We start from the raw sequence: 12,986 nt of genomic DNA on the forward strand, positions 1-12,986 counted from the left end.
GCTACACGTGTGTTCTGTTTCTCTTCTCTTTTTTCCATGTTGCCTGGCGGTGCCTGGCTGGAGTTCCCATGAGCCCCGGGCCCACTTGTGACCAAGTGAGGTGCCAAAAACAGAGGTATCTCCTAAACAGGCTTGTGCTGAGTGCTGTCCTCGTCTTGGGCTTTGTCCAATGCCCACCTTTCTTTTCTAGCCCACTTTGTTGAGGACGGCGTGTGAGGCTTTCTTCTTTCTTTGTAGGATTGGCGACTCCAGCACCACAAGTAGCAGGCATTTTGGGATGTCCAAGGTTCCGTAGTGAACGTGTCCTGTTCCTGGTAAAGGTGTGGGCGTTCCTGGACACGAAGGTATCTATCTTCCTGCCTTGCCCATGTGCCCAGTCCCCCACCAGATGCTGTTTGCCTTTTGGCCCCCCTGATTTGCTGTACTGCTGCGCCCTGATCCTTGCAGAGGGGTAAGTGACACCTTTGTCCCTTCCAGAAAGCGCTCTCCACTTTCCTCTCGTTGGTCACCGGCAGCGCCGTCCTTCTCTCGCCAGGCTCTCATTGGTCACCGGCAGTGCCGTCCCGCCCTCATGTGTCTCTCATTGGTGATCGACAGCACCGTCCCGCCCTATCAGCATCTCATTGGTCATCGACAGCTCCATCCCGCCTCCGCCAGCATCTCATTGGACAGCAGCAGCCTTTTGCCCGCCTTTTGCCCGCCTTTTGCCCGCCTTTTGCCCGCCTTTTGCCCGCCTTTTGCCCGCCTTTTGCCCGCCTTTTGCCCGCCTTTTGCCCGCCTTTTGCCCGCCTTTTGCCCGCCTTTTGCCCGCCTTTTGCCCGCCTTTTGCCCGCCTTTTGCCCGCCTTTTGCCCGCCTTTTGCCCGCCTTTTGCCCGCCTTTTGCCCGCCTTTTGCCCGCCTTTTGCCCGCCTTTTGCCCGCCTTTTGCCCGCCTTTCTCTTCACCTTCCCCCGGCCCCTTTTCCCCTTTCCTCTTCTTTCTTCTCATGTCCTGTTTTTTCCTTCCAGGTTCCTTTTTACTCTCCCTTGCCCCCTTTTATCTCCCTGTTTTTTGCCCATTTTTCCCCCTCTTCTCCTCTCTCCTTTTCTCCTCCTCGTCTCCTTTTCTTTTTCCTCCCTTTCTCATTCTTCTTTTCCCCTTTCCCCTCTTGTCTTCCTTTCCCTTTGGCCCCCTTTACTCTCCTCTTCTTCGCCCCCTTCTTCTTCTTTTTGCCCTCATCCCCACTTCCCCTTTCACCCCCTTTACCCCTTTTCCTCCCCATCTCCCTTTTCTCCCCGTCCCCCTTTTCTGTTTTCCTTTTCCTCTTTTTCTCCCCCTTCCTTCCTTTCCCCCCCCCCTCGGCCCCATTCCTTTTTCCTTCCCCATCGTCCCCTTTTCTTCCAAAGCCCATTCCATTCCCAGTGCGATAGCGGCTCCTGCGCGCAGCCGAGCCCCGAGCAGCAGCGCTGCGTCTTGGCTCCCCCATTGCCCGCTGCTGAGCTCTTCCTGCCCTGGCTCCTCATTGGCTGAGCGCTGCAGCTTCCCCTTTCTGGCGACGCTTCACCACTCGCACAAACAGCCAGCAGACGCACATCTTTGCTGCCCAAACACACACAGGCCTTCATTGCTTCATTGCTTTCTCACCACTGCTCTCTTAACCAACGTGCGGTCGGAACTTGCGGCTCTCAGGTTTTCAGTATCAACACAGACACAGCCTCTGAATTGCTTCATTCCCCCCTGCCATTCGTGCCCTTCCCGCTGCTCGTCGTTCTGCTCATCCGTCAGTCCTTCCGCAGTGCTGAGCTCGGCAGGAGGACAGAGGGGAGCAGCTGGGAGCCTCACAGCCTCCTCGCGTTCCCATGCAGCGGGACAGCACTGCTGCGTGCGACGGCCCTGATTCCTCCCTCGTCCCCCTTTTCCTTTTTTTCCTCCCTCGTCCCCCTTTTCCTTTTTTCCTTCTCATGCACTTCCTGCTTTCTCTCGTTGGTCACCGGCAGCGCCGTCGCCAGGCTCTCATTGGTCACCGGCAGTGCCATCCCGCCCTCGCCAGCCTGTGATTGGTCAGCGGCTGTGCCGTCTCGCCCTCATGTGTTTCTCATTGGTGATCGACAGCTCCATCCCGCCTCCGCCAGCATCTCATTGGACAGCAGCAGCCTTTTGCCCGCCTTTTGCCCGCCTTTTGCCCGCCTTTTGCCCGCCTTTTGCCCGCCTTTTGCCCGCCTTTTGCCCGCCTTTTGCCCGCCTTTTGCCCGCCTTTTGCCCGCCTTTTGCCCGCCTTTTGCCCGCCTTTTGCCCGCCTTTTGCCCGCCTTTTGCCCGCCTTTTGCCCGCCTTTTGCCCGCCTTTTGCCCGCCTTTTGCCCGCCTTTTGCCCGCCTTTTGCCCGCCTTTCTCTTCACCTTCCCCCGGCCCCTTTTCCCCTTTCCTCTTCTTTCTTCTCATGTCCTGTTTTTTCCTTCCAGGTTCCTTTTTACTCTCCCTTGCCCCCTTTTATCTCCCTGTTTTTTGCCCATTTTTCCCCCTCTTCTCCTCTCTCCTTTTCTCCTCCTCGTCTCCTTTTCTTTTTCCTCCCTTTCTCATTCTTCTTTTCCCCTTTCCCCTCTTGTCTTCCTTTCCCTTTGGCCCCCTTTACTCTCCTCTTCTTCGCCCCCTTCTTCTTCTTTTTGCCCCCATCCCCACTTCCCCTTTCACCCCCTTTACCCCTTTTCCTCCCCATCTCCCTTTTCTCCCCGTCCCCCTTTTCTGTTTTCCTTTTCCTCTTTTTCTCCCCCTTCCTTCCTTTCCCCCCCCCCCCCCTCGGCCCCATTCCTTTTTCCTTCCCCATCGTCCCCTTTTCTTCCAAAGCCCATTCCATTCCCAGTGCGATAGCGGCTCCTGCGCGCAGCCGAGCCCCAAGCAGCAGCGCTGCGTCTTGGCTCCCCCATTGCCCGCTGCTGAGCTCTTCCTGCCCTGGCTCCAAATTGGCTGAGCGCTGCAGCTTCCCCTTTCTGGCGACGCTTCACCACTCGCACAAACAGCCAGCAGACGCACATCTTTGCTGCCCAAACACACACAGGCCTTCATTGCTTCATTGCTTTCTCACCACTGCTCTCTTAACCAACGTGCGGTCGGAACTTGCGGCTCTCAGGTTTTCAGTATCAACACAGACACAGCCTCTGAATTGCTTCATTCCCCCCTGCCATTCGTGCCCTTCCCGCTGCTCGTCGTTCTGCTCATCCGTCAGTCCTTCCGCAGTGCTGAGCTCGGCAGGAGGACAGAGGGGAGCAGCTGGGAGCCTCACAGCCTCCTCGCGTTCCCATGCAGCGGGACAGCACTGCTGCGTGCGACGGCCCTGATTCCTCCCTCGTCCCCCTTTTCCTTTTTTCCTTCTCATGCACTTCCTGCTATCCCGCCTTATCCCCGCCTTCCCTCATCTCTTCTTGCACTCTTTGACCCCTTTTTCTCCCCGCATCCTTATTTCTCTTCACATTCTCCTGTTTTTTTTCCCCTTTCCTCTTCTTCGTCCCCAGCTCCGCTTCCCCCCACCTCACGTCCCCTTTCTTCTGTCCCTGTACCCCATTTTTCCCTTTTTTTCTCTACCCCCTTTTTTTTGTTCTCTGCTGTCCCCTATTCCCTTTTTCCTCTTTGCTCTCTCTCTCCTTTCTTCCCCCTCATCCTGTTACAGAAGAGAGTGAAGGAATGATGGACAAGCTGGTGCAGGATGGCAGCAGCAGGGTGGCAGCCCAGGTGGGTGCGATGAAGCCCGGGGTGGGACTGGGTGGAGCCAGAGCCCTGCCTGAGCTCATTTAAGGGCTGGGAATGGCAGGGCTCAGATGTGTGCCTGGGCTTCTGGTGTCAGTGAGGTTGGGTGAGCAGTGAGGTTTGGGAGGGACCGAGTTGTTGGCCTTGAGATTGATGCCCAGCTCCTTGCTCGTCGCATTCTGTTTGGCTCGAGGTTCCGGACACGGCTTGGTCTTCTAAGCAGCGTGAGGACTGCCAGAAAGACTTTGTTGGATGCAGCAGGAAAGCACAGCCGCTGGTGGATGCCAGTGTCCGCTCCTGAGGCTCTGCGCCAAGGTACGTGGATCCCTGCCATCTCCTGTTTCACACGCTCGCTGAGGTCCTTTGGGGCTTGGTGTCGCTTGTCCCTCGTGCTCTCGTTGCTGTCACCGGGTGTTGTTCCTTTCCCCACGCTCAGTTCTGCCCTGTGCTGATGGGATGCCAATGCCACCTGCTGCTCTTAATAAAAGGTAGGTTTGATTTCTTTTGGTTTCCATAGCATTTGCTACACTTTCATTCTGTCTCACTTCTTTTTTTTTTTGTTGTTTTTTCTTTTTGCTCTCAATAAATGGCAGGTTCAATTCATTTTGGCTCCTGTAGTGTTTGCTACACGTGTGTTCTGTTTCTCTTCTCTTTTTTCCATGTTGCCTGGCGGTGCCTGGCTGGAGTTCCCATGAGCCCCGGGCCCACTTGTGACCAAGTGAGGTGCCAAAAACAGAGGTATCTCCTAAACAGGCTTGTGCTGAGTGCTGTCCTCGTCTTGGGCTTTGTCCAATGCCCACCTTTCTTTTCTAGCCCACTTTGTTGAGGACGGCGTGTGAGGCTTTCTTCTTTCTTTGTAGGATTGGCGACTCCAGCACCACAAGTAGCAGGCATTTTGGGATGTCCAAGGTTCCGTAGTGAACGTGTCCTGTTCCTGGTAAAGGTGTGGGCGTTCCTGGACACGAAGGTATCTATCTTCCTGCCTTGCCCATGTGCCCAGTCCCCCACCAGATGCTGTTTGCCTTTTGGCCCCCCTGATTTGCTGTACTGCTGCGCCCTGATCCTTGCAGAGGGGTAAGTGACACCTTTGTCCCTTCCAGAAAGCGCTCTCCACTTTCCTCTCGTTGGTCACCGGCAGCGCCGTCCTTCTCTCGCCAGGCTCTCATTGGTCAGCGGCAGTGCCGTCCCGCCCTCATGTGTCTCTCATTGGTGATCGACAGCACCGTCCCGCCCTATCAGCATCTCATTGGTCATCGACAGCTCCATCCCGCCTCCGCCAGCATCTCATTGGACAGCAGCAGCCTTTTGCCCGCCTTTTGCCCGCCTTTTGCCCGCCTTTTGCCCGCCTTTTGCCCGCCTTTTGCCCGCCTTTTGCCCGCCTTTTGCCCGCCTTTTGCCCGCCTTTTGCCCGCCTTTTGCCCGCCTTTTGCCCGCCTTTTGCCCGCCTTTTGCCCGCCTTTTGCCCGCCTTTTGCCCGCCTTTTGCCCGCCTTTTGCCCGCCTTTTGCCCGCCTTTTGCCCGCCTCCGCCTTTTGCCCGCCTTTCTCTTCACCTTCCCCCGGCCCCTTTTCCCCTTTCCTCTTCTTTCTTCTCATGTCCTGTTTTTTCCTTCCAGGTTCCTTTTTACTCTCCCTTCCCCCTTTTATCTCCCTGTTTTTTGCCCATTTTTCCCCCTCTTCTCCTCTCTCCTTTTCTCCTCCTCGTCTCCTTTTCTTTTTCCTCCCTTTCTCATTCTTCTTTTCCCCTTTCCCCTCTTGTCTTCCTTTCCCTTTGGCCCCCTTTACTCTCCTCTTCTTCGCCCCCTTCTTCTTCTTTTTGCCCTCATCCCCACTTCCCCTTTCACCCCCTTTACCCCTTTTCCTCCCCATCTCCCTTTTCTCCCCGTCCCCCTTTTCTGTTTTCCTTTTCCTCTTTTTCTCCCCCTTCCTTCCTTTCCCCCCCCCCCTCGGCCCCATTCCTTTTTCCTTCCCCATCGTCCCCTTTTCTTCCAAAGCCCATTCCATTCCCAGTGCGATAGCGGCTCCTGCGCGCAGCCGAGCCCCAAGCAGCAGCGCTGCGTCTTGGCTCCCCCATTGCCCGCTGCTGAGCTCTTCCTGCCCTGGCTCCAAATTGGCTGAGCGCTGCAGCTTCCCCTTTCTGGCGACGCTTCACCACTCGCACAAACAGCCAGCAGACGCACATCTTTGCTGCCCAAACACACACAGGCCTTCATTGCTTCATTGCTTTCTCACCACTGCTCTCTTAACCAACGTGCGGTCGGAACTTGCGGCTCTCAGGTTTTCAGTATCAACACAGACACAGCCTCTGAATTGCTTCATTCCCCCCTGCCATTCGTGCCCTTCCCGCTGCTCGTCGTTCTGCTCATCCGTCAGTCCTTCCGCAGTGCTGAGCTCGGCAGGAGGACAGAGGGGAGCAGCTGGGAGCCTCACAGCCTCCTCGCGTTCCCATGCAGCGGGACAGCACTGCTGCGTGCGACGGCCCTGATTCCTCCCTCGTCCCCCTTTTCCTTTTTTCCTTCTCATGCACTTCCTGCTATCCCGCCTTATCCCCGCCTTCCCTCATCTCTTCTTGCACTCTTTGACCCCTTTTTCTCCCCGCATCCTTATTTCTCTTCACATTCTCCTGTTCTTTTTTCCCCTTTCCTCTTCTTCGTCCCCAGCTCCGCTTCCCCCCACCTCACGTCCCCTTTCTTCTGTCCCTGTACCCCATTTTTCCCTTTTTTTCTCTACCCCCTTTTTTTTGTTCTCTGCTGTCCCCTATTCCCTTTTTCCTCTTTGCTCTCTCTCTCCTTTCTTCCCCCTCATCCTGTTACAGAAGAGAGTGAAGGAATGATGGACAAGCTGGTGCAGGATGGCAGCAGCGGGGTGGAAGCCCAGGTGGGTGCGATGAAGCCCGGGGTGGGACTGGGTGGAGCCCGAGCCCTGCCTGAGCTCATTTAAGGGCTGGGAATGGCAGGGCTCAGATGTGTGCCTGGGCTTCTGGTGTCAGTGAGGTTGGGTGAGCAGTGAGGTTTGGGAGGGACCGAGTTGTTGGCCTTGAGATTGATGCCCAGCTCCTTGCTCGTCGCATTCTGTTTGGCTCGAGGTTCCGGACACGGCTTGGTCTTCTAAGCAGCGTGAGGACTGCGAGAAAGACTTTGTTGGATGCAGCAGGAAAGCACAGCCGCTGGTGGATGCCAGTGTCCGCTCCTGAGGCTCTGCGCCAAGGTACGTGGATCCCTGCCATCTCCTGTTTCACACGCTCGCTGAGGTCCTTTGGGGCTTGGTGTCGCTTGTCCCTCGTGCTCTCGTTGCTGTCACCGGGTGTTGTTCCTTTCCCCACGCTCAGTTCTGCCCTGTGCTGATGGGATGCCAATGCCACCTGCTGCTCTTAATAAAAGGTAGGTTTGATTTCTTTTGGTTTCCATAGCATTTGCTACACTTTCATTCTGTCTCACTTCTTTTTTTTTTTGTTGTTTTTTCTTTTTGCTCTCAATAAATGGCAGGTTCAATTCATTTTGGCTCCTGTAGTGTTTGCTACACGTGTGTTCTGTTTCTCTTCTCTTTTTTCCATGTTGCCTGGCGGTGCCTCGCTGGAGTTCCCATGAGCCCCGGGCCCACTTGTGACCAAGTGAGGTGCCAAAAACAGAGGTATCTCCTAAACAGGCTTGTGCTGAGTGCTGTCCTCGTCTTGGGCTTTGTCCAATGCCCACCTTTCTTTTCTAGCCCACTTTGTTGAGGACGGCGTGTGAGGCTTTCTTCTTTCTTTGTAGGATTGGCGACTCCAGCACCACAAGTAGCAGGCATTTTGGGATGTCCAAGGTTCCGTAGTGAACGTGTCCTGTTCCTGGTAAAGGTGTGGGCGTTCCTGGACACGAAGGTATCTATCTTCCTGCCTTGCCCATGTGCCCAGTCCCCCACCAGATGCTGTTTGCCTTTTGGCCCCCCTGATTTGCTGTACTGCTGCGCCCTGATCCTTGCAGAGGGGTAAGTGACACCTTTGTCCCTTCCAGAAAGCGCTCTCCACTTTCCTCTCGTTGGTCACCGGCAGCGCCGTCCTTCTCTCGCCAGGCTCTCATTGGTCAGCGGCAGTGCCGTCCCGCCCTCATGTGTCTCTCATTGGTGATCGACAGCACCGTCCCGCCCTATCAGCATCTCATTGGTCATCGACAGCTCCATCCCGCCTCCGCCAGCATCTCATTGGACAGCAGCAGCCTTTTGCCCGCCTTTTGCCCGCCTTTTGCCCGCCTTTTGCCCGCCTTTTGCCCGCCTTTTGCCCGCCTTTTGCCCGCCTTTTGCCCGCCTTTTGCCCGCCTTTTGCCCGCCTTTTGCCCGCCTTTTGCCCGCCTTTTGCCCGCCTTTTGCCCGCCTTTTGCCCGCCTTTTGCCCGCCTTTTGCCCGCCTTTTGCCCGCCTTTTGCCCGCCTTTTGCCCGCCTTTTGCCCGCCTTTTGCCCGCCTTTCTCTTCACCTTCCCCCGGCCCCTTTTCCCCTTTCCTCTTCTTTCTTCTCATGTCCTGTTTTTTCCTTCCAGGTTCCTTTTTACTCTCCCTTGCCCCCTTTTATCTCCCTGTTTTTTGCCCATTTTTCCCCCTCTTCTCCTCTCTCCTTTTCTCCTCCTCGTCTCCTTTACTTTTTCCTCCCTTTCTCATTCTTCTTTTCCCCTTTCCCCTCTTGTCTTCCTTTCCCTTTGGCCCCCTTTACTCTCCTCTTCTTCGCCCCCTTCTTCTTCTTTTTGCCCTCATCCCCACTTCCCCTTTCACCCCCTTTACCCCTTTTCCTCCCCATCTCCCTTTTCTCCCCGTCCCCCTTTTTTGTTTTCCTTTTCCTCTTTTTCTCCCCCTTCCTTCCTTTCCCCCCCCCCTCGGCCCCATTCCTTTTTCCTTCCCCATCGTCCCCTTTTCTTCCAAAGCCCATTCCATTCCCAGTGCGATAGCGGCTCCTGCGAGCAGCCGAGCCCCGAGCAGCAGCGCTGCGTCTTGGCTCCCCCATTGCCCGCTGCTGAGCTCTTCCTGCCCTGGCTCCTCATTGGCTGAGCGCTGCAGCTTCCCCTTTCTGGCGACGCTTCACCACTCGCACAAACAGCCAGCAGACGCACATCTTTGCTGCCCAAACACACACAGGCCTTCATTGCTTCATTGCTTTCTCACCACTGCTCTCTTAACCAACGTGCGGTCGCAACTTGCGGCTCTCAGGTTTTCAGTATCAACACAGACACAGCCTCTGAATTGCTTCATTCCCCCCTGCCATTCGTGCCCTTCCCGCTGCTCGTCGTTCTGCTCATCCGTCAGTCCTTCCGCAGTGCTGAGCTCGGCAGGAGGACAGAGGGGAGCAGCTGGGAGCCTCACAGCCTCCTCGCGTTCCCATGCAGCGGGACAGCACTGCTGCGTGCGACGGCCCTGATTCCTCCCTCGTCCCCCTTTTCCTTTTTTTCCTCCCTCGTCCCCCTTTTCCTTTTTTCCTTCTCATGCACTTCCTGCTTTCTCTCGTTGGTCACCGGCAGCGCCGTCCTTCTCTCGCCAGGCTCTCATTGGTCACCGGCAGTGCCATCCCGCCCTCGCCAGCCTGTGATTGGTCAGCGGCTGTGCCGTCTCGCCCTCATGTGTTTCTCATTGGTGATCGACAGCTCCATCCCGCCTCCGCCAGCATCTCATTGGACAGCAGCAGCCTTTTGCCCGCCTTTTGCCCGCCTTTTGCCCGCCTTTTGCCCGCCTTTTGCCCGCCTTTTGCCCGCCTTTTGCCCGCCTTTTGCCCGCCTTTTGCCCGCCTTTTGCCCGCCTTTTGCCCGCCTTTTGCCCGCCTTTTGCCCGCCTTTTGCCCGCCTTTTGCCCGCCTTTTGCCCGCCTTTTGCCCGCCTTTTGCCCGCCTTTTGCCCGCCTTTTGCCCGCCTTTCTCTTCACCTTCCCCCGGCCCCTTTTCCCCTTTCCTCTTCTTTCTTCTCATGTCCTGTTTTTTCCTTCCAGGTTCCTTTTTACTCTCCCTTGCCCCCTTTTATCTCCCTGTTTTTTGCCCATTTTTCCCCCTCTTCTCCTCTCTCCTTTTCTCCTCCTCGTCTCCTTTTCTTTTTCCTCCCTTTCTCATTCTTCTTTTCCCCTTTCCCCTCTTGTCTTCCTTTCCCTTTGGCCCCCTTTACTCTCCTCTTCTTCGCCCCCTTCTTCTTCTTTTTGACCTCATCCCCACTTCCCCTTTCACCCCCTTTACCCCTTTTCCTCCCCATCTCCCTTTTCTCCCCGTCCCCCTTTTCTGTTTTCCTTTTCCTCTTTTTCTCCCCCTTCCTTCCTTTCCCCCCCCCCTCGGCCCCATTCCTTTTTCCTTCCCCATCGTCCCCTTTTCTTCCAAAGCCCATTCCATTCGCAGTGCGATAGCGGCTCCTGCGCGCAGCCGAGCCCCAAGCAGCAGCGCTGCGTCTTGGCTCCCCCATTGCCCGCTGCTGAGCTCTTCCTGCCCTGGCTCCAAATTGGCTGAGCGCTGCAGCTTCCCCTTTCTGGCGACGCTTCACCACTCGCACAAACAGCCAGCAGACGCACATCTTTGCTGCCCAAACACACACAGGCCTTCATTGCTTCATTGCTTTCTCACCACTGCTCTCTTAACCAACGTGCGGTCGGAACTTGCGGCTCTCAGGTTTTCAGTATCAACACAGACACAGCCTCTGAATTGCTTCATTCCCCCCTGCCATTCGTGCCCTTCCCGCTGCTCGTCGTTCTGCTCATCCGTCAGTCCTTCCGCAGTGCTGAGCTCGGCAGGAGGACAGAGGGGAGCAGCTGGGAGCCTCACAGCCTCCTCGCGTTCCCATGCAGCGGGACAGCACTGCTGCGTGCGACGGCCCTGATTCCTCCCTCGTCCCCCTTTTCCTTTTTTCCTTCTCATGCACTTCCTGCTATCCCGCCTTATCCCCGCCTTCCCTCATCTCTTCTTGCACTCTTTGACCCCTTTTTCTCCCCGCATCCTTATTTCTCTTCACATTCTCCTGTTCTTTTTTCCCCTTTCCTCTTCTTCGTCCCCAGCTCCGCTTCCCCCCACCTCACGTCCCCTTTCTTCTGTCCCTGTACCCCATTTTTCCCTTTTTTTCTCTACCCCCTTTTTTTTGTTCTCTGCTGTCCCCTATTCCCTTTTTCCTCTTTGCTCTCTCTCTCCTTTCTTCCCCCTCATCCTGTTACAGAAGAGAGTGAAGGAATGATGGACAAGCTGGTGCAGGATGGCATAGCAGGGTGGCAGCCCAGGTGGGTGCGATGATGCCCGGGGTGGGACTGGGTGGAGCCAGAGCCCTGCCTGAGCTCATTTAAGGGCTGGGAATGGCAGGGCTCAGATGTGTGCCTGGGCTTCTGGTGTCAGTGAGGTTGGGTGAGCAGTGAGGTTTGGGAGGGACCGAGTTGTTGGCCTTGAGATTGATGCCCAGCTCCTTGCTCGTCGCATTCTGTTTGGCTCGAGGTTCCGGACACGGCTTGGTCTTCTAAGCAGCGTGAGGACTGCCAGAAAGACTTTGTTGGATGCAGCAGGAAAGCACAGCCGCTGGTGGATGCCAGTGTCCGCTCCTGAGGCTCTGCGCCAAGGTACGTGGATCCCTGCCATCTCCTGTTTCACACGCTCGCTGAGGTCCTTTGGGGCTTGGTGTCGCTTGTCCCTCGTGCTCTCGTTGCTGTCACCGGGTGTTGTTCCTTTCCCCACGCTCAGTTCTGCCCTGTGCTGATGGGATGCCAATGCCACCTGCTGCTCTTAATAAAAGGTAGGTTTGATTTCTTTTGGTTTCCATAGCATTTGCTACACTTTCATTCTGTCTCACTTCTTTTTTTTTGTTTGTTTTTTCTTTTTGCTCTCAATAAATGGCAGGTTCAATTCATTTTGGCTCCTGTAGTGTTTGCTACACGTGTGTTCTGTTTCTCTTCTCTTTTTTCCATGTTGCCTGGCGGTGCCTGGCTGGAGTTCCCATGAGCCCCGGGCCCACTTGTGACCAAGTGAGGTGCCAAAAACAGAGGTATCTCCTAAACAGGCTTGTGCTGAGTGCTGTCCTCGTCTTGGGCTTTGTCCAATGCCCACCTTTCTTTTCTAGCCCACTTTGTTGAGGACGGCGTGTGAGGCTTTCTTCTTTCTTTGTAGGATTGGCGACTCCAGCACCACAAGTAGCAGGCATTTTGGGATGTCCAAGGTTCCGTAGTGAACGTGTCCTGTTCCTGGTAAAGGTGTGGGCGTTCCTGGACACGAAGGTATCTATCTTCCTGCCTTGCCCATGTGCCCAGTCCCCCACCAGATGCTGTTTGCCTTTTGGCCCCCCTGATTTGCTGTACTGCTGCGCCCTGATCCTTGCAGAGGGGTAAGTGACACCTTTGTCCCTTCCAGAAAGCGCTCTCCACTTTCCTCTCGTTGGTCACCGGCAGCGCCGTCCTTCTCTCGCCAGGCTCTCATTGGTCACCGGCAGTGCCGTCCCGCCCTCATGTGTCTCTCATTGGTGATCGACAGCACCGTCCCGCCCTATCAGCATCTCATTGGTCATCGACAGCTCCATCCCGCCTCCGCCAGCATCTCATTGGACAGCAGCAGCCTTTTGCCCGCCTTTTGCCCGCCTTTTGCCCGCCTTTTGCCCGCCTTTTGCCCGCCTTTTGCCCGCCTTTTGCCCGCCTTTTGCCCGCCTTTTGCCCGCCTTTTGCCCGCCTTTTGCCCGCCTTTTGCCCGCCTTTTGCCCGCCTTTTGCCCGCCTTTTGCCCGCCTTTTGCCCGCCTTTTGCCCGCCTTTTGCCCGCCTTTTGCCCGCCTTTTGCCCGCCTTTTGCCCGCCTTTCTCTTCACCTTCCCCCGGCCCCTTTTCCCCTTTCCTCTTCTTTCTTCTCATGTCCTGTTTTTTCCTTCCAGGTTCCTTTTTACTCTCCCTTGCCCCCTTTTATCTCCCTGTTTTTTGCCCATTTTTCCCCCTCTTCTCCTCTCTCCTTTTCTCCTCCTCGTCTCCTTTTCTTTTTCCTCCCTTTCTCATTCTTCTTTTCCCCTTTCCCCTCTTGTCTTCCTTTCCCTTTGGCCCCCTTTACTCTCCTCTTCTTCGCCCCCTTCTTCTTCTTTTTGCCCTCATCCCCACTTCCCCTTTCACCCCCTTTACCCCTTTTCCTCCCCATCTCCCTTTTCTCCCCGTCCCCCTTTTTTGTTTTCCTTTTCCTCTTTTTCTCCCCCTTCCTTCCTTTCCCCCCCCCCCTCGGCCCCATTCCTTTTTCCTTCCCCATCGTCCCCTTTTCTTCCAAAGCCCATTCCATTCCCAGTGCGATAGCGGCTCCTGCGCGCAGCCGAGCCCCGAGCAGCAGCGCTGCGTCTT

The 12,986-nt window shown here is 55.9% G+C and overlaps 1 long non-coding RNA gene across 4 annotated transcripts; it reads left to right on the top strand.

Annotated features, from left to right (window-relative positions):
• Positions 1–7,113: 7,113 nt before the first annotated feature.
• Positions 7,114–12,190, top strand: LOC128083843 (uncharacterized). 4 transcript variants are annotated; one of them, XR_008208217.1, is made up of 3 exons: positions 7,114–7,346; positions 7,469–7,682; positions 12,089–12,190. It is a non-coding gene; the product is annotated as an uncharacterized LOC128083843 (long non-coding RNA). The 4 variants fall into 4 exon arrangements; XR_008208218.1 differs by lacking the exon at positions 7,469–7,682 and adding an exon at positions 11,791–12,004; XR_008208219.1 differs by lacking the exon at positions 12,089–12,190 and adding an exon at positions 9,217–9,263.
• Positions 12,191–12,986: the final 796 nt, after the last annotated feature.

Source organism: Tympanuchus pallidicinctus, unplaced genomic scaffold, assembly GCF_026119805.1.
Source record: "Tympanuchus pallidicinctus isolate F22 unplaced genomic scaffold, pur_lepc_1.0 scaffold25, whole genome shotgun sequence".
NCBI lineage: Eukaryota > Metazoa > Chordata > Aves > Galliformes > Phasianidae > Tympanuchus > Tympanuchus pallidicinctus.